Below are 20,906 nucleotides of genomic sequence, written 5' to 3'. Positions count from 1 at the left end.
TGTTGGGGTGGTAGTATGTATTTTCCAGGCACATAGTGCTATTTTGTTGCACAATCAGGTGCTACATCTATTACCATCTATTTTTTTTTATTAATTTAGTTATGTACAGGACATAACTAAAGAAATTTGACTTTACAATTTGATGCTTTGAAACTGACCTCTGTCTCTTTAAGAATCTCAGACTCTTTTCAACACTGTACCTTCATGATGTCATCACAATAAGATTGGAGGCCTGTAATTTTTTTTTATAGCTGTTAACACTCAATGGAATCTAAAAGGGCGTCTTCAAAGACTTATGAAAGCATGCCAAACTGATTTTTGATATGCATAACTTGGTGAAAAGCACCACCTAATGTTTGACTAATTAATTGAAGTCCTTAAGCACTTAAAGCATGACGCTGATCAGTGTCAAATTGTTATGATTTTAGGTGGAGAAAACATTTGCCCAGGTCTCAGGTATTTTCACCCTGAGACAACAAGGATCTGACTTTTTTTCCGTTTGGTCACTCTGTTTCTCCAGGTTAATAAATTAACAAAACTATGTTTGTCATAGAAATAATACAATCACTCACCTGCCTTCACACAAAGATTTATGGCTATTGCTTGACTGCAAGATAACTTGTTTGCTAAAGGTTTGCAAGTGATAAATTGATCCCTGAGGGATAAAACACACTTACAGATGTTCAGACAGATTTTACTAAAGACATCGGACTGATGTAGGACGACTTCTGCTTTTAGCTGTGGGAAGACATGAACAAATAGTGAGTGCAGTTTTATCAATGTTCAATTGATTTTTAGAGCCATGTCGCATTGGGTATGAAGGTAATTGACTAGGACACTTTATGTTCCAAAAGAATAAACCAATAGTTTAATCAAACATTGACTGGACTTTGATGGAGCTGGCACGTAGCTGGAGGGCCAGTTGGAGACTAAAGGTCAGTGAGACCCTTGCTTTGAAAATGTGTACAAGGAGCATGAGTAAGTTGCATATTAAGTTATTTATTAATATGCCATAATTGTCCATATCAAAGCAAAGTCTATTTTATTTGCACTGTTATTCAGAGAAACAGTCACACCCTTGTACATCAGAGTTTATCATCATATTCCAGTGAGACTAGATTTGTCACAGTTCTTTTAAATCACTGTTTTACGCACTGTTGTCTCCAAATATTTTTTGAGATTTCATCCTCCAGACAGGACAAATAATTAAAAAATAAATCTTTTTTGTATTAACTCACACTCTAGCTGGAGACTTGCTGTTATTACTTTCCTTCTGGATTGGTGTTTGGTGTTTTAGATTTAATGGCATCATTTTTCAGCAACTTTCCAAATGGTGGCCTGCTCTATGATTGACTTTTACATTTGTTTTATTGTATTTCATAATTTTGAGATTGGAACTGAGTCAAATTATTGTGAGCTTCAAGCCTGAGTACAGCTGAAAAGGATTATTTGCAAAAAAAAAAAAAAAAAAAAAGAAAAAGTGTCCTCTATTAGGTGTCTCCAGGCAATATAGATCCAACAATGGAATTCTGTTGAAGGAGCATCATGGTCTGAGAGACGGCAAGTTATTTTTCTGAGGTTTAAAGATGGGATGAATATTGTTGTGGAGTGCAACAAAGGAGGGAAAAAACTTGTCTTTGTGCAAAATGTGTTACACATGACCCTGGAGGTGAAAATGATGGATAAGAATGAGTATTATTGAGAATATTCTGAGATTTGTTACCAAGTAAATGGGCAGTGGAGGTTGGACAGGCAGGTTAATTAGCAGCTAGGCATTGTTATGGTCAAGTAGTGAGAAATACTTGAGAGGCGATTCATTGACAGGAAGACACAAGGGAATGACTCAGATGGGATCTGAACTGAGGTGGAGTTTGAAGCAGACATGTTGGAGAACAACCAAGGAAAATTTCTCAACCATAAACTGACAATCTGTTAAGTGAAAGCTTTGCTTGTTAATACATTCAGTAACGACTGACTGGTTAATTATAATGGCAACTCCACCAAGGAGAGCAGTATGTCAGTTGGATGAGAAAAAACACTGCACCCAGGGCAATTATTGTTTGTGCACAAGATAACAAGGAAATAATATTTAGAACTGATGAACTGTCAACTGTGGAGAGTTGGTCATGGATTGTAGTAATTAGTCTAAAATAATTTACTGATTTAGTCATCGTGACTTAGGTGAAAAAAACTAATATTTCGCATGATTGAGGAGGTGCATCCGCAGGTGAGCATTATTGTGAATATTCTGACATTTGATATCAAGACAGTGGGATTGTCTTGTGCTCTAAAGTTGCACAAGACAATAAAACTGACAAGTGTTGCAGAACCAAAATAGAGACGGGAGTTCATGAAGAACCTGATGATGGTTATTGAATGGGGGAGAAAAAAAAACTAAAAAAAAAACAAGTTAAAATGATCCTGGGGAAAAACAAAAGAGCCAGGATAGAGTATTTGAACAAAAGAATTAACAGAAGCAGCATAACAACAAGAGACCAGGGACATCAGAACAAATGGAAGAATCTAGCAAGGATTAACGGAGATAGAAGAGCTTTAATGCTGAAGTGAACATGTCGAAAGAACCAGAAGAGCTAATCACAGGTGACTGGGGAAGCTGGGGCAGGGAGCAGGGAGGCGATTGGAAGAATTTGAAAATGGTTGGAAAGGAGAGCAGAATGGCTGGCAGACTGAAGGAAGGAGGAGAATGAACAGACTGGGAGGAAGAAAGAAAACTAGTAAACTAACAGAACAAATCAAAGGAACCTATGAAATGAGGCTAATATATGACAATTTAAGAAGATTGTGTATTATGAGACCAAGGAGAGTAGAAAACAGTTGCACTCAATTTTTAATAGTCTTAAAAAACATACAACAGGATGCCAGGAGAGGAAGTTTTGTCCTGACTGAGTAAATCAGGTGTGCTGTCGGACACAAACAAGGGGCAGTCAGACAGTGGTGAGGTGTGCAGTAGGAGTTAGAGATGATTATGAAATCACAGCAGAGACTGCGATCTGTTGTGAGAATAAAGAACAGGTGGCAGAGAAATTGGAGAAAATTCTGAAAAGGCAATGCATAAAAAGATGCAAAGGTAAAAAAGAAAAGCAGGCAAGAGTAAAGCTGCACTGAGTTGAGGCATCAAAGGTGGTTGTAGTTTAGTGTCCACAAGCAACCATTCAAGCAAACTGGATTTGGGGACATGGCTGAGACTGTTTGGACATGTAGGAAGGAGAGATGTTGCACATACCGAACACAGGGTGTGGAATATAATGGAGGAAAGAAAGAAATAATTTAGAAGGTGGAAGAGTAGAAGATATGACTGCAGATAAATATTTTCCATGTTGGTGACTAAACAGGGCTTACTGTATGCAAGAGAGAAAGATATTTTAATTTCTGTGTTTCTGTTCAGACACAAAGCTGAACTGACAGAACAAACACATCTGGATGTTTCAACTCCATCTGAGTCACATGGATGATTTACTGCTGACTGTCTCTGTACAGCTTCTGCTCTCCCTTCTGTGAGGACAGATGAACAGCTGGGTGCTCCTCTAGCAAGTCATAATAATAAAGAAATAAAAATTATAATGTGCCACTGGCTGCAGCGCTCCATGTGACACTTCAGCAGAAAACACAGTGAGAGGATGTTAGAGTCTTGTGAGCCTGGTGGTCAGTTCACTATTGTTGGCTCACTGTTGATTATGTCATTATACTGCAGTTACCACTGATTATGCAGAGTGGGTTTAAAACCCCTATGAAAGGAAGTGTTTCATGTTTTATGATTTCATTTTCAGTTTTTTTTTATCTTATACAAAGATCATTTTTGTTCTTAACTGAATTTAAGCTGGAGAATTAATAACTAAATGAGGAGCAGGTGGTTGATTAAAAACTGTGAGGAAAAGCAAGAAACTGAAGTTGAACTGATGAGATGGGAGAAATGGCTGGCAGGGAGCAGAATACATGACATATAAAAACAAAGCAAAAGCCAAAGTCCGAAAGGCCTTGACAGCACTGGAAAAAAAATATATTTAAAGACATTATTGAAAATTGCTTATTACTGCTTTTTAAAGACAATAATGATAAACAGATCAACAAAAAATCAGACGGTGCTTTGAAAAGCCTTTCCAACAAACTTTAAAAGGTCTGTTATGTCTGCACCCTGCAGCAGAAGCTGAATAAGGCTGTTTGTTATTCTCTTGCAGACTCTCTGTAACAGGGAGACAATTTGTCTGCAGAGGAAAAAAAGCCACTCAGCCTAACAAGTTCAACTCCTTGGTCAGGATTCTTAGCTCCACCTGCTAAACTGCTGTCATATGACTCAGGGTTTTGTATTTAAGGAGAATTTCTGACTCAAGCTTCAAAGTGACCTACAGTGAGTCTTGAACAACATCCTGCGGAAGGTGAGTGCATTTTCTATGATAGAAATAAGGTTTCGAGTAAAGTAGGAAGGCTTTAAATAATGCCAGTTCTGATATAGCAAAGCTATTTTGATGTGGAAATCAAGCATCATCAGAAAGCAGCTTGAAGATGGTGATTTTGACCATTTTTATGGTAACAGAGATGGATAGATGACCATTTCACAAACAAATAAAACACATTTTTATCAACTAAATTTTACATCAACTAAATGTTAGTTTTCAAATATGCAACAATTTCATTTTTAAATGTGAGCAGAAGGCATTCAAAGAATTACATTTGAGAAAGAAAAAATACATAATGCAAGTAGCATTTAGTTCTTGTGGAGTACATAATGTGGTTGCCAGAAAGAACTTGGTTCTTGTTCTTGAAGCTTCAAGGAAAATAATAAATTTTTCTGCTCTTGTTGAATATGTATTATACCTGCCAGCAATACCTGATGTTTGGTAGGTTGACTCCATTGAATATCTCAACACATACACAGAGGAAACCATTGATCAGCTCAGTGCAGAAAGCCTGAACTTTTTGACACTACATATAAAACATAGCTACATTTTAGAGAAGCAACTTAGAAAATTTACAAACAATAACAAACATTGCTATCCTACCTTACCGTTTTGGTTAACTCTTTTGCGTGACATGAGATGTCCTTGAATTGTTCCATTAAAAAACAATTGCATAAAATATACTATTCATCTTTCCACTGGAAGTGTAAAACAGCATCTCTATCCAGCTGCCAAGCAAACATTACAAACATAATGCCTGCATGCCGATATGGAAATGTTTTCCATCAGTTGAGTTTTGCCGAGGATGTTGTTCAGCAAATCTTCTGAGCCTGGGAAGTCCTAAAGTTCTCTGTGAACTCATGTCACTAGCTTTGTACAAAACGTACAATGACACATTCGTAAGAAGGATTACCTGCTTTAGATTCAGTGTGTACAATTGTGCATTGCTAACAGTGTGAATGACATGTAAAAGTTTTTCAAATGTGTGAACATGGATTGAGTACAGACTCAAACTGACGTGGAACACAGTATGGTTTCTGTTCTATTGCTGTTTCATCTGGACTTGCCTGGTTTATAACACAGGACTGACCTCCACTGTCATTAAAAACAATGTACAGTAATTGCAAATTTAACTGATTTAAAAGCCATTTCATTGTTAATTTACCTTTTGTTTATTCAAGTAATCTCATTCAAACACAGGCTGTCATTTCCGATAAAATTTTATAGTCAAGGGGATATTATGTATCACAGAAAAAAGTATTCCTTTGTTGGTAAGTCAGTATGTAAACAAAAGAGAATGCTGCAATAATTTCAATCATAAATAAAACAGTTTGCCAATTTGTAACACACTTTAACAAAACTGATAATATTGACCCCCAAATAATACATTTGTAAATTATAATTATGATCAAACTTGTTGCACAGAATAAAAATTTTTCTTTATTTCTTACTTTGAAAAATTCTAATATCAATGACTTAATCCTTCAAAATGTGGTGCAATGAGATCTCTCACGCTATCTGTATGCTGCAGTTTTTTGCAGATGAAGACATCCACTAAGTTTGCAGTTATTGTTCTTGTCAGAACCACCAGCAGTACCGGGAATTGTAAACCAATTCTCCGTACTGCAAAGTTGCATCACAACAAGAGGACTGTCTGAGGCGTTTATTTTCCACGAGCATGGGTGGCATTTTTCGAAGAACTCTGATTTTATGAAAAACATGCATCCCAAGTTCAACAAAGATTCTAAGCCAACCTTAGGCTCTCACAGGAACATTCTGATCAATGGAAAAAGAGTTCTGCAGTAGAAACACGCCCACAGTGACACAAACACAGCAACACTTTAGATTCAATAAAACATTTATTAATTGATTTGGATACATTTGTTCTTTTTGTTGGCATGCACATTTAGTTAACATATGTATTCATATCAACTTAGTTTATTTTGTCTGCTTAAGATGACGTATTTGTCTATTTCTTGCCAGTACTTACCTGCCTTGGAGTTGCCAGACAAAAGATGGGGCCAGAGCTCAGCAGGCTTAAAGGTTGATTGGTCTGCACCACTAGTTCCTACTGGCTGGAGGAATTTGTAGTTTATTTTTCTAAAATATTCAGTGACTCCTCCTGTTTTTAACTTGGTCCATCACATTTCTAAACATTACTTGCACCAGAAGCAGGCCTGTCTGCTTGCTGTGAATGATTTCATTAGCTTTAGATGTGTAATTTCACTGTGAGGCAGTCTTTTTCTACACCCTCCATCAATGGACAAGCCGTGAATTAGTTACCGAGTCCTTAGATGGAGAAGTCATTACTCATAGAGATTGAAGGAGCACCTGTGAGAGTTTGTCGGCAAAGCAAAGAAACATTCGGGATATCGATCTTGTCAACATCATCTCTCTCTCACACGCACAGTAAACGCACATATTTTTAGTTATATTTGTTTCTTGTAATTTAGCCATCAAATGCCAGCAAAGCCAAACATCCCACTGCAGAGGTCACATCGGACACAAAAGAACCCCAAACTTCACCAAACTCGCACTTCACCTGATCACCTGCTTCGACAGCATGATGAGGCATTTTTTAATGCATGTGGGAGCCACTTGCAGCATTGTGAAGTCTTTGTTCTGCTCTGACCTTGCCATCCTAAATAAAGTTTTCTTGCTGACACTAATTTTTAGCTGTTGCACATGATGGTTGAATAGCTTAGGTGGATTTAGTGCCAGAGCAAACAGAGATCCTATGGAGGAGAATGAATACCCTGCAGTGTGTCTTAGAACATCAAAGTTTATAACAGCTTTTGATGCCAATAACAGCAGAAATTTTTTTTACTCAGTTATGCAAATACAGATGGTCCATTTACTTAAAGGTTATAGACATTTAAAAATTATTACGTGGTCAGTCTTCTTTCATCAAACTGAAAGGCTAAGTTGAGTTTTACAGCTATGTTTAATGGAACATGTTTAAAATGGGTCAGGTTCCAGTCAGGTCATATTTCTCCAGCTTTTTACAGTCACCTTAACCATATGGTGAATTTAAGTCAAGTTGTCAATTGAAATATCTATAATGAAAAAAACTCAAAAATGAATAAATGAAAATTTTTTCAACTGAATGTCTATGGTGCTGGTCTCTGTTTGTTAAATTAGATGAAAATATTGAAAAGTGCTGTTGTTTTAATAGCAAAAAAAAAATAAAGAAAATATGTCAACATGTCTCAGGAATATGCTGACATTTTCTGATGACAACTTGATTTTATATTTAACAACATTTCATGTCATGTAGTCTTTTAATATAGTTTTACCAAGTGATTGGAGTCTTGGTTAGATCATATTATTCAATAAAGCTATACAATGGTACACATTTCTTACTAACCATCAACACAAGAAAGCATGACCTATGAATATTGCCAGTATGTATGTAACAACCCTCCTCTGAGCTCCACACCACTCCATCCAGCATGCATGAGCCCCATTCCTCTCCTTGGCACAAGATGGAGATGTACATCCCAACCTCTATTATTTAGCAGCTCAATCTACACCTTTCCTGAGCTTTGCCTCTTTATGTCTCTCTCCTGACTCCCAGACCTTTCTTTGATCTCACTTCAAACATTGAACTGCTCACTGCTCTGCTCTCAAGACTCAATCCAAAGACTGATGTTGGAGAAGCAGATCTGCTGCCTTTAGGCTTCTCCGGCCTCTGCTGGTTCACCAACGTTGCTCCATTAACTTCTGAAGTTTCAGATGAAGACCCTTTAACTCATTTCACTGGCTTTAGAGGTCAGATGGATAAATTCAACATTTAGTTCAACCAGACATTTTTATCCCTCACTTGTTCTGGGTGCTGCATGTTATTACCACACCGCCAGCACTCCCTCTAACGACGAACAGACATCTGGTCGACATTCCAACACCATCAGTGAGTGCACAAGCAGTCAGATAATGATTGTCTAGCTCAAATAGAAAAAGCAGACACCTGCAGACCTTATTGTCACTAACTAGTCTTCAGTTGGGCCCACAGAATTGAAGCAGCCTTACTTGTATCTCAATTCCTAAGCCTCCACCTTCAATACTGTATAGGAAACACTTTTGTTTGTGAGGATAAGGTTATATTTATCAAAGAATGAGTCAGATCAATACATTTAACTCAGATAGTCCACACTCCAGTCTCATCTTTCTGATGTCTTTCTCTCCGCACTTGTCACAGTCTGGATTATTTCAGTGTTTCTTTGCAGACAGCCCTTTTAGAGTCATAGATGTGTAATAGTGATTCATGTTTGGTTAAAAAAAACAAAAAAACACAAGTATTTTAGTTTAAGTAATTGCCTCGACTTAAACTACAGGAGTACTGGAAAGTGTCTAAAGAGGCCAATAGTGATGGTGAGGAGAAGATTCCCGAGAAGAGAAATGGGGAGATGACTGATGTTTTCCAAATGAGAAACAGGCCTCAGTGAGCAGCTGACAGATGGAACAGGTGCAATATAAAAAAGTAAAGTTCTGCCTTGAATCTGAAGGAATTTTACATTATATCGAAGCCAGTTATATTATTGTTATCCCTCTATGGTACCGTATCACTCCCAGGCAACAAACCATTTCTGGACTGTCACAATGCATTTTGCTGAATGATGTAGCTCTTTGAGAGAAAAGAAAACCACAGGAAACCAAAAATATTGCTTGAATTTGTCACATGACTTTCAGAAAACTGAACCCATATTTTTTTTTTCTTTCTTGGCATACTGCTGGAAGCAAAGTATGCATAGTTTAAGAACTTCCGATAAATGCTAAATGGACTCTAAACTACTTTACACAACATAATAGTAAGCTAGATTGTAGCTGTATTGTCTGACAGAAGAAAGGCTATCATAGGTAAAGTATCTTGGACAAAGACAACGGCTGAGATGGAAAAAGCCAGTTAGAGAATTAACTAACTCCTCACCCACTGTCGCCCTCTACCATCCATCACTGGTCCATCCCCTAGACTTAGACTTATCTTAAACTTGATGATGGCTTAATTTTATAAAAATCTCTTGATGTTTGGTAGTAAAATATATGAAGTCAGTAGAACTAACAAACTGCAAAAAAAAAATAAAAATACCCTGAAAATTATTCAAGAAATATTGTGCAACTCTCTAGAAATTGACGAAAAAAAAATGTTTTCATATCAAAAAGAATTGAGCATTTAAATGAAGGTGTGACTTGTGTTCATATGATAAAAATAATAACCGTCCCATTGATCTGTTCATGTGACTACTGTGGAGACGAATGATCTGAATAAATTGGTGTATTGCTTTGGGAATAGATCGGTCTGCAGCTCAGTGATTTGCTCTGACCTTCTGTAGCCTAACTGGGTTCATGACATATGTTAGCCCATTAGCCCAGCCTTGACCTCTTATCACCCGTCTACTCAACACAACCCAATAGTGAGACGAGGAATTAGCTGGGTCTTAGGCTTGACAAAAAGGAGCTGATGCTACTCAACATAAAATATTATAAAAAGTGTCCTCCACTCTGACTTTCACCTTTCAATGAATCAAATGTTTGTGCCCAATAAAATAAAACAAATTTTTAAGTCTCACAAAATATTTATTCACATTTTTGGTGCCGTTTCACTGAACACACTGTCAAATCTGTAAACTCAAAAAATCTTACATGGACAAAGGGATCTCAAATAATAGCATGCTGTCCTGATTCATATTCAAAGACGAATAATCAAAAGATAATTGACATCTATTTATATGGAAAGGGTTACAGAACAATTTTTAAATGTTGAAACTCCAACTTGAGTCCAATATCCACAAAATGAGAAACCATGAATCAGTGGTGAATTATCCCAAGACTGGCCAGCCTACCAAAATTACTTCAGGAGTACATGAATGAATAATCCAAGAGGTCACAAAACAACCAAGAACATCAAAAGCCACATACACCATGCTTGGCTCAGTTGAGAAGAGTGTTGATGATTCAAGAATGAGAAAGAGATGAGCTCCAAGACAAAATCCGTTGCTCAACAAAAAGAAAACAAAGGTTTGTGTTATAGTGTATGTGTGTATGATTCAATACAAAGTTGCAGAGCAGATACAAGCCGTGAATGAAGCTGAATAACTTCATGAAAAAATTATCTACAAAAACACACAATAAACAATGGAGAACCAAGGAGCAAGAGCCGGAACAAACAGGAGCAGGACTAAAAGAAATGGAGAATAATGGCAGAATCCAGCCGTGAGTGAATATATGGGGCTTTCAAACAGAGGAGTTTGATTACCAATAAGGAACAAGTGACTGATTGGTTGCAAGTGAGAAAAGGGACCTGATAAGCAAACTGATCGAGAAAGAGAGGGAGAGATGGCAGAGAGCAAGGAGAAGTAACACCAAGAGGAGAGCAGGGAGAACAAAACTGTAACCAAACAGAAAATAAAAGGATGTTTGTCAGTGATCACAACTGGATGATCATGCTTGTTGTCACCAAGCGTGTAACAATGGGATAAATGTTATATCAACAGAGTTGTGTGGTCTATTCAAAGTTACAGGCACCATAAATGATCACTATTTGTTTTTATAGTCTTGAAGGAGGGCCTCCAGTTATGTCTAGCTATTTTTAAATAGTTGTCAAGGCGAATCAAAGTATCAGAGCTTTATGGTTCCACTAAATAATCAAAGGTCCATTAAAGGTCCACAGCAAATGAACGAGTATCTACTTAGCAAATGACAACCTCAATTAGGAAGTAGAACAGACCAATAAAAGTGAAAAGTGTTTTGTTAAATTACACACAGTTTTATATACATAAAAAAGCAAAACAAATATTCAAAATAATATTATACATTGTTGTTCCAGATGAATGAATAATTTCTGGTGGTATATTTAATGTTTGGATTTCTGGTGGTATGTTTATTTTTTTAAAGTCTGCAGTGGTTGAGGTTGGTGCAGTGGTTGTTTTAGGCCCCCTAGTGGAACTATCCAGGTACAGTTGAAGTCAGAGTTCGACTGTAGGAGGGTTTTTCTCTGAATTTGGTGCATTTTGTGTTTGTCACAGGTTTACTCAAAGATTTTTATATAATGCAAACCACATTTTTGAGAAAATCAAGAAATGGAAATATCCATATCATATAACATGCAAATATATTTTAAAAATAATGTTTGAAAAATGTTATGGGTTGTTGAAGCGTAGAGGTCAGTCAAATGATGATGTCCCCAGTGACCAACCTAAGTAACAAAAACATTTGTAACAATGTTTGTGATTTCATGTATAAAGTGGGGAAACATATTTTCTTGGAGGTTTAAAGAGTCCTTCAATATATGCAGTGTTCAAAAACAACATTTTTGTGGTATATTTTTAAGTAGCCTGAGACCCCAAAATGTATCAAATTCAGAGCAGGAGATTCTGGTCGGTGCTGCAGGACTTCATTCTTCTGCATTTGATCTCACGATGGTGGAACCAAAGGAAACTTGTCTCCTAACTGGGAGACAAGTTTCAGTTCAGTGTTGTGCCAAGTTTCTGAATTTATCTTTATGTCAAAAAGGCATGACTGAAATATCTACTTGCACAAATTAGAGATTTTTTTTTTTTTACATTTTATTTTCCAAAAGAAGAGGCCACATGATTGCTCACAATTGTGTGGTCTTTACACACAATATATAATGTAAAGACCATTCACTAAAAAAACCTTGTGATTTGAAAGCCAGCTGTTGATGCACAGCTAACATAAGCATCTTGTGACACAAGGAGCTTTAGCCACCACACCCAGGCCTTGGTGAATGTATGCAAGTCTGGCCACAAGCATAAGGACTATTAGGATGTAAGGAAAAGCAAAGGATGGTGAGGTCACAGGACAGGAAGCTTACTGATGATGAAAGTGTGCAAAGATCTCCAAAGAGGAACAAAGCTCTGCCTCTGAAGTTAAAGATTCAACATTATCCTCAGTTTATGGGCTCCCTCATGCCCACTAATATTAATCAAGAACAATGGGATGAATATTCAACAAAGACCCAATTACACACTTTCCAGTACTCCTGTAGTTTAACTGTTCAACTACAATACCTGTAGGACTTGTTTTTTTTTTTTTAATCAAACATCAATCACCATTGGACTTCTAAGGCTAATAGGGTTGCCTGTAAAGAAATGCTGTGAAATAGTCCAGACTGCCACAAGGAGAAGAGACTGGAATCTGGACTGTCTGAGTTAAAAGTATCGATCTGATTTGTTCTTTAATTAACATGACACCACCAATGTAGTGGTGGTGACTTTAGTATGTCACTTATTCTGACAGAACTGTTTCCAAAACAACACTGTAACTTAAAAATGAGCTGATTTGCAAATTAGCCTATTTTTCTTAGTGCTGACATGTTGTGAAATGAACTCTGAATCAGAACTTTCTTAAAATTAAGAAAAAAAATCAATTAAGGTGAGCTGCTGAAAATCCACAGGCAGCAAGTAATGACATTTTATAGCACAATCAAGTTACCTTAAGCTTTTATAAAAGATTTTTTATGTATGTCAAATATGACTTAAAAGAAATTTGACTTTGTAAATTAGTGCACTGAAATTGAGCCTCTGTCTTTTTTAAACTCATAGCCCATGAGGACTATGAGTTTAAGATTCTGTCCTAAACAGAACCTTAAACTGTTCAGCAGGTGCATGTTGTATTAAACAAGAATTACAGCAATCTGTGTGTCAGGAAAACATGAACAACCATTCCCATCTCAGCATTTGGCACTCTTTACCAATATTAAAAAGACTTTCCTATGTCAGACGAATTTTAATAAAATACTTTAAACTTTACACACTTTGCTACATCCCATCCACAAACTTTAGTTGTTGTTTTTTTGTCAATTCACTAGAACAACTTGTGCAACTATTTCTCTAGACTTTCAGCAGTAAAGAAAGACAAGTCTAAAAATAACAAGAGCTGATGATTGTTTTGTTTTGTTTTTTTTTTTTTTTCAAAAAGAGCAAACAGCAGTTTTGAATGATGCAGCAAAAGTAATTGATAATCACCAAGTTAAACCAGCCACAGTTATTTATTTATTTTGAAAATATGGATCTTGCATGAGCAGCACCGTGGACTAGCCTCTTCTTTTGGTCCTGGTATATATTGTTTGTTTACTTTTACAACTTAAAAAATTTCATAAAACAAAGTTATAAAATAATTTCACCAAGATTCTTAAGCTCGTCTGAATCTTACTTTCTGAGTCGTCTTTTAATGCCAGAAAGTATTAAAAATGCTCCTCTTTGAATTCTTTCTAACAGAGTAAAAGTTGTATCCCTCTCGACTCTGTTTTAACGAATCACTGTTCCATGCAGAAAAATCATCTTAATCTCCAAATGCACAAGTGAAATAAATTTAAATAAATTAAAAGAGTTAAACACTTTAATTTATCACCATATAATGACTTTAGCTCTTTTGCTTCCAACAATGTGCTGCCATATTTATGTTTGTTTTTTACAGTGCAGGGATGGAGTACACTTCCCATTAAATGGAGAAAACCCTTTCTGGATTCTGAGAACTTTGTAGAATGCTCCTGTCGCCCCCTTATTGAATGACGCCCACTGTGGTGTGCCATGTTGTCCACGTCAACAGCAACCATTAAAAACGTGTCTTACAACATATCATGTTTTCAGTGTAACATGAAGGTTGAAAGTGAGTAAAGTTTTATATATGGATATTTTTATTATAAAAAAAAAGAAACAAACTCTGAGACATTATAGATGTAAGACTACAGCTTATTTCCTTTATCAACAGATAAACTGATGCTTCTACTTTATTTTACTTCACATCTGCCCAATCAACCAATTATGTTGCGTGTCAAACTGAAGCGGCGGATTTCTCTCCAGTCAGCCCTTTAAAAACCTTGTGACATATTGCTGTTCATTTTCACACAAGCGCAGACAGCAGGCATGCAGACGCACGGTGCGCGCAACGCACTCACCATCCTGTCCTGGGACTTTCTGGGTGTCCCCAGTGTGTCCTGTGAGTCCCCAGGAGACGTCCTGAAGCGGCGGTGCGCGGTGAGTCACCTGCTGCTCTCCATCTCTCCCCCTCGAAGCGCTGAGGGTGAAGGTTGGGGAGGACAAGGGGAAGGCTGGAGACCCAGCGGGTCCCAGATCCAAACACCGACTGACAAAGTTGACTCCAGGCAACAGTTTACTCCTCTGAGAACTTGACTGAGTGATCCTGGAGCCTCAGGCGACCAGCAGCGACAGTGTGGTGGGAGGAATCCCCTCCTGACTGCAACAGCCTCAACTTCACGCAAAAACGTGGAGAAAACACATAAAGTCTTTGCCTGACAGCGCCCTGCTCAGGAACGACAGCATTTCTTTAAGGTAACCGCTGAACGACGGGAAGATGCTCGTCGTGGCATTCAACAGCCGCTGCGTGTTGCATTGCGGGTGTTTTGCCGCTGCAGGATCCCCTCGCGGTCACACTCGGATGCACACGGAAAATCAACGAGTTCATGGATGAAATCATCCATTTCATCTGTGGGTCCAGATGTGCAGACTCCCCGCGCGCACTTTCACGGGACTGGACAGCCTGAGAGACGGCGCGGCTGAGGGGGGAGAGGCGGAGGCGCAGCGGAGTGCGCATCTCTGAGAGAGGCACGCCACGCCGGTGCGGGATGAGAGCGTGGAGGAGAGCTACCTACCTGTGGGAGGTTCTGGAGAACCGAGTTGAGATGGGAACACGATTCGGCAGATAAAAGCCCTGGAATCTGTTTCTGCTGCGCGCAGGAGGGCAGCGGCTGGTTCCCACACAACACAATCCACAAGGCCTGGCAGGATTTCGTTTGTTTAATAAATTAACCAAGAAATCATAATCTGACATAAATTTCTCATAAAAATATTACCGATTATAAACTTTAGCTTTAATAACATAAAGCTACCTATTTTTTTTTTTTTAATTTAATCAGTAATAGGCTACTTTTGTAACAAATTTATGTCAGATCATGATTTCTTGGTTATGGCAGTCTTATTTACAACCAGTCACATAAAGTGTTGCCGTTTATTCTTTAATCAGCCTGTTTCATTTCCAGCCAATAATCATGTGAAAGTCGGCTACTAATAATTGTCTCTGAGATGCTCCATTGCGACCTCAGACGCTCAGAAAGTTGATGAGTCAATAAATTAATTTGTGGTTTCTCCTCAATTTCACTCCATTTGAACACAGACAGCATTACAATGGCTGAGATCCCAAAACTTATTAATCCATGATATTGTGTCTTGAAATCTGGATTTAGATTTAATTACACCTTAAATTCCCCCTTTTTGGAGAAATTGAAGGTTAAAAGCTCACATAAAAAAAAGTCCAGTCATTGCTGCTATGATGACTCAAAATAAAGCAGCTGATGCCTTTTTACTTTGCTTTGTTTTGTAAATTGGAAAAATAAAAATTTACAGCCATTTTCTCTTGCACTTCTTGCATCCAAACATTTAATTCCATCAGTGTTTGATACAAAAAGAAGAACAACTAAATTGTTAGTTTGTTTGCTCTGCCAGAATGTGGGATGGCAGAATTTTTCTCTGCATTTATTGCAGAGAAAAGTTCAATGACAGTGACTCAAGTCTGTGTCATGAATACGTTGTTGGACATTTTTGTAAGTGTTCACATTCTCAGAGGTTCACACTGAAGATGTGAAAAGGTCACTGAAACCTGAAGTTCTGTACGAAGAATGATGCTTTAGGGAGCTAAAGAAATGGAATTTGTTTTTCTTTGAGGCAACAAATTCTCTCTGTATTTTTAATTGGTATGATAATTGGTACATTGAGTTGTACAGACAACTCAGTGTACAATTTTATATACTAAATGTCAGGTATGATGGAGGTGTTATCATTCTGGGGAGTCTTTTTCATTGTATGTTTCTGTCATGTTGCATAAAGTTGGTGGGATGTTGAATATAGGGAACTATTTTAAAATGTTTAAAATTTTCTCTAACCAACAGCTACGTGGGCAAAATTTTGACACAACTGGCAGCTCCAACAGGGCAAAGGTCATGCTCACTAAGCTGAACTGGACCCAAAAGCAGAAATATTCAAAGGTGCTGGTAAAACATGATTGCATAATAAATATTGTAACTTAACATTTACATTTCATTGAGTAGCTATGGTGACATTCACATACATTTTTTGTTTTGAATTTCAAAATGGATTAAAATTTTCACTGCACAGTTTTCATGCATCCACGCAGAAACAGATCCTGGTCAGAGCAACGGATTCTCCAATCACCTTTCAGCTCCCCTCACTAACCTCTGCAGGGCGATATGTCAATGCAACGTAATAGTTAATCAATATTAACTATTACTTGCTTTCTATTTGTGCTAAAATGGAAAGCAAACAAAAAGAAACATATTATGATTAGTCCCATAATATTTAGAGAATATTCATTTATTCATTCATCTTTTTGACTATTTATTGAACAATTATTAAACCAGCTTTATGTCGTGACAGTGTTTTGTCCTACATTCTGACTGCTATGATCAATGAAGCGTCACCTAATCTGCTCCTGAGGCAGCACATTTTCCCTCTAATGCACAGAACTCCTCTGAGAAATACAACGCGGTCAGATCAAAACTTTCTTCGTTTCATCAATCATGTGTGAAATTTCTTCTTTTTGTCACTGCAAATTTTGGAATCTCATTACCTGATCAAATGATAGCGATGACAAACACGCTTGATGAAACTAATTGAATCAGGGCCTACAGATGTAAAAGATCTGAGATTTCTGGTCCTCAGAGGTATTGAATGGGATTTGTCTGAATGTGCAAACTAGAGAAAGATCTCCAGCATGTGGGAGATGAGCAGAGAGACTCTTCTTCTGATGGTAACTTAGCAGTTTTGGTAACACTTTATTTGACGGATTGTGAATAAGACTCTCATGACATTGTCATAAACATGAATAAGTCGTTCTGAATATTTATGTCTGTTGTCATAAAGTGCCATTCGGTAAATCATGACACTTTTAATACAAAGTTGACATTATTCACAATGTCTTTGTTATGACAAAAGATTAAACCCGCCATATAAAGTGACACCACAGTTTCTAATGCTTCCAAGTCAAGGGGAATAAAACAGAATCGATTGCACACAACATATTTTAACATTTTAATGCATGGGACAACATGAACGGTTCTTGTCCTCTGAAACCACCATGCTGAATGTTCAGAGAACAGCTGTGATTGTAGCAGAAGTAATGGCCGACTGACTTTGTCAAATCTGGCTCTGCAGTCACTTCTGGTTCTGGTCTGCTCTGCATCCCCAGAACCAGAACCAAAAGAGGAGAAACAGCTTTCAGCATCTATGGATCAAAAATTTGGAACAAACTTCCAGAAAACTGTAAAACAGCGGAAACCCTGACTTCCTTCAAATCTCAAGTAAAAACACACCTGTTTAGAGTTGCATTTGAAATGTAATATGTATGGATTTGATTTTGTGGATATGTATGTAATTTTTTATTTTTTATTTTTTTTTTTTTCCTGTTGTGGGCAACGGGGCCCGGCGAATACCCGTGGTTAAACGGACGGCGAAGTCCGGCGGTAACAGGCGCTTAAATTCCGTGTCAAAGGGAAGGGGGAAGAAAGGGAAAGAAGAGGGAAAAAAAAAAACCTTGGTATTTTATTCTATGTTGCATGCCTTTGTGTTTTGTGTTTATGATGTAAAGCACTTTGAAATGCCTTGTAGCTGAAATGTGCTATACAAATAAAATTTGATTGATTGATTGAAGGCGCAGCAGAGCAAGAAACTCTAATAAAAGCTGCAGGAAGTCCATGGCCCAGTGGAAGAAGAGACATGCAGGGAGCTGGCGCTGTCATGTCCAATGATTGCTGGTGTTACTCATTAGCATCCTTCTTCCATTGGTAACTTGAATTTGTAATCCCACAAGTGATTTATTGATTTTCGTCTCACAAATACCACAGCCCCTTAGCTTCAGAGTTGATGCATACCTATAGATTTTTATCCCATCTTTTTCTCCTGAAAAATAGTTCAGACTCAGTCGGTTTGGATGCAGAGCAACTGTGAATATACATTTTCAATTACTGCCAAAGATTCTAAATTATATGTAGCATGGACTTTGACTGGGACATTGTAACACTTGAATGTGCTTCGATGTAAACCATTGACTTGTAGCTCTAGCTCTTTATTTTGGTAATAGCAATAATGTTTTGGAAGCTATCAAAGTTGAGAACAGAGTTAATAATTCGCTGAAATAAAATAGTCTGGTAAAAATAGCATGCATGGTAGAGCTTCCATGCCACTGCTGAGCAAAAGACCACAAAGATCGTTCACCTCTGGCAAGAAAGTACCACTCATTAGGTATAGGCAGCTATATAGTTTTATATAGCTGGTTTACATAGCTATTTTCCTTAATTGATTAAATCACATTTTGGATTTATTTAAGTTATGTTTCTCTCCCATTAAACTTTATGTGACAATCTAAAACATTCAGTGGTGACATAAAAGTCATGACAGAGGAGACCAGTTGGGACACAAAAATAAAAATTCACAGCACTGTAAGAGAACTGGTTGTCCTCCAGTAACTAAATATCTCCAGTCATGTGCCAGTAAACTCAGCAGCACATTTATACGACAGAAAACAAAGAGAAACCTCATCAACTCCAAATTGTCACGGTCAAAAGATGGTAGATGTGTGCAGTTCAACTTAAAAATGCTTTTTTTTTTTTTCTCCCAAAGACGAATTAAATGTCATAACTCATATGATCCGAGACAAGTGAGCTCTTCACTCAACTGTTTGAGAAGTTCTACACAGAGAGAGAAAGTAAAGCATCCAAGCTTTTGTCCTCTATGTACAACACAAGGTGTTTGGCCATGTATAAAGCATCAGGTGTTTTCCTTTCATCCCCAGCCCAGAGGGGGTTTCATTGATGCAAGCACAGTCTCAACACAAAGGTGAGGTTCATAAGAGATTACAGTCAAAATTCTTTTGATATAATAAAAAAAAAAAAAAGTTTTTTTCCTGCTCTGACCTACCTGCAGTTTGAAGGTTGGAAAAACTAAACAGGCCACAGCAAATCAGCAAAGGTAAAAAAAAAATTACAATTGTTTTCCTGTAACTTTGCCTTTCACTGTTTGAAGACTCTTTCTGTTTGAGCTGTATCAGTGGAGCGCCGGGAAACAGGAGTGCAGTCAATTTAAAAAATAAAAAAAAGCCTCCTGGAGCTGTGTTGCAAGCTTAGGAACCGGTTTACGATGCTATATATGGCTCGTGAAAGTACAGGCTGTTAAACACTGTAAATCCCTATTTTATGGGTGTGAAAATGTCAGTTCAGATGTTCACAGCAGAGGGCAGCAGTGCTGAAATATTGATGAGGCTCTGCTCACTCAGCTGGAGTCTGTTCAGCTGTGTGAGACAAAGACATCTTTTACCTCGACTTTTACAGCATTTCCTTTGGTAAGCGGCGTTTACACTTGTGCAATTATCACAGGACACGTTTTATTAGATTTATCCTTCTGAGTGAAGTTACTAATGGTGTCACCTCTATTTTCAAATTTTTTTAAATTCACCCAAACAACTTATGAATACCTGAAAAAAGATAAGCTGGTATTTTACGGGTTGTACTCTAAAAACTGTGACTGCATTATGGTGTAAGGTGTTGAAAGGATCGTAAATAGACATCAGATAAGTATAAAGCTTGTAGTAAAGACCACTGTATAGATTTTCACATTTACTTTACAGGGCCTGTAAAAAATATTCTCGTCTTTGGATGTTTTACCATTTTTCATTGCTTTACCGAATCAAACAAGTGCTACAATATTGTGATTTTCTTTCTTGTCCTTTTATTTTTATTCAACGGTCTGACACTATCAACCTTTCCTGTATCATGTGTTGAAATTCAAAATTGAAAACAATTTAAGCACCTCTTCCAGTACTTATTTTCTTTAGCCCCTACACAAGTTAGAAAAAGATGTAATCTCTGGTGATACAGAAATGAACAAAAACTTCCCTCTTTAAAAATGTTTATTATTTACAATATTGTAAAAAAAAGTATTTGGTCTTTTCTGTTTTTATTCTGTTTATGTTCGGGGTTTTTTTATGTTTCACAGGATCAAACTATGGTGATATCATCATCGTCATCGTCATACTGTAGTAATGCACTTTGACCAGCAGAGCGCAGCAGTCACAACTTTATAGCGGTGTGTTGGAAAAACTGCTGGCAACAATGTGTGTGTTCCAGGTCCAGGATTTTGGACATGTGTCAGTCTGTGAATGCCTGTTTTGTTTCCATCTGTGTGCTTTCCCTGTCATTTTCTCTTCCACTGTATGTGTGTGTGTGTGTGTGTGGGGGGGGTGTGTGTGTGTGCGTGTGTGTGTGTGTGTGTGTGTGTGTGTGTGTGTGTGTGTGTGTGTGTGTGTGTGTGTGTGTGTGTACGAATCTTTATTGATCACATGTGCTGTCTCAGGACGCAAAACGCAAGCTAGAAAAAGAAAGAAAGCAAAATCGAAAAGGAAGAAGGAGAAAGAAGAAAAGAGAAAAGTGATGGTACGGATTTGTTG

Source organism: Poeciliopsis prolifica, unplaced genomic scaffold (genome assembly GCF_027474105.1).
Source record: "Poeciliopsis prolifica strain line A6 unplaced genomic scaffold, Auburn_PproV2 SCAFFOLD004, whole genome shotgun sequence".
NCBI classification, from domain to species: Eukaryota; Metazoa; Chordata; class Actinopteri; order Cyprinodontiformes; family Poeciliidae; genus Poeciliopsis; species Poeciliopsis prolifica.
The sequence above is the reverse complement of the archived record's forward strand: the minus strand, read 5'-3'. Positions refer to the sequence as shown.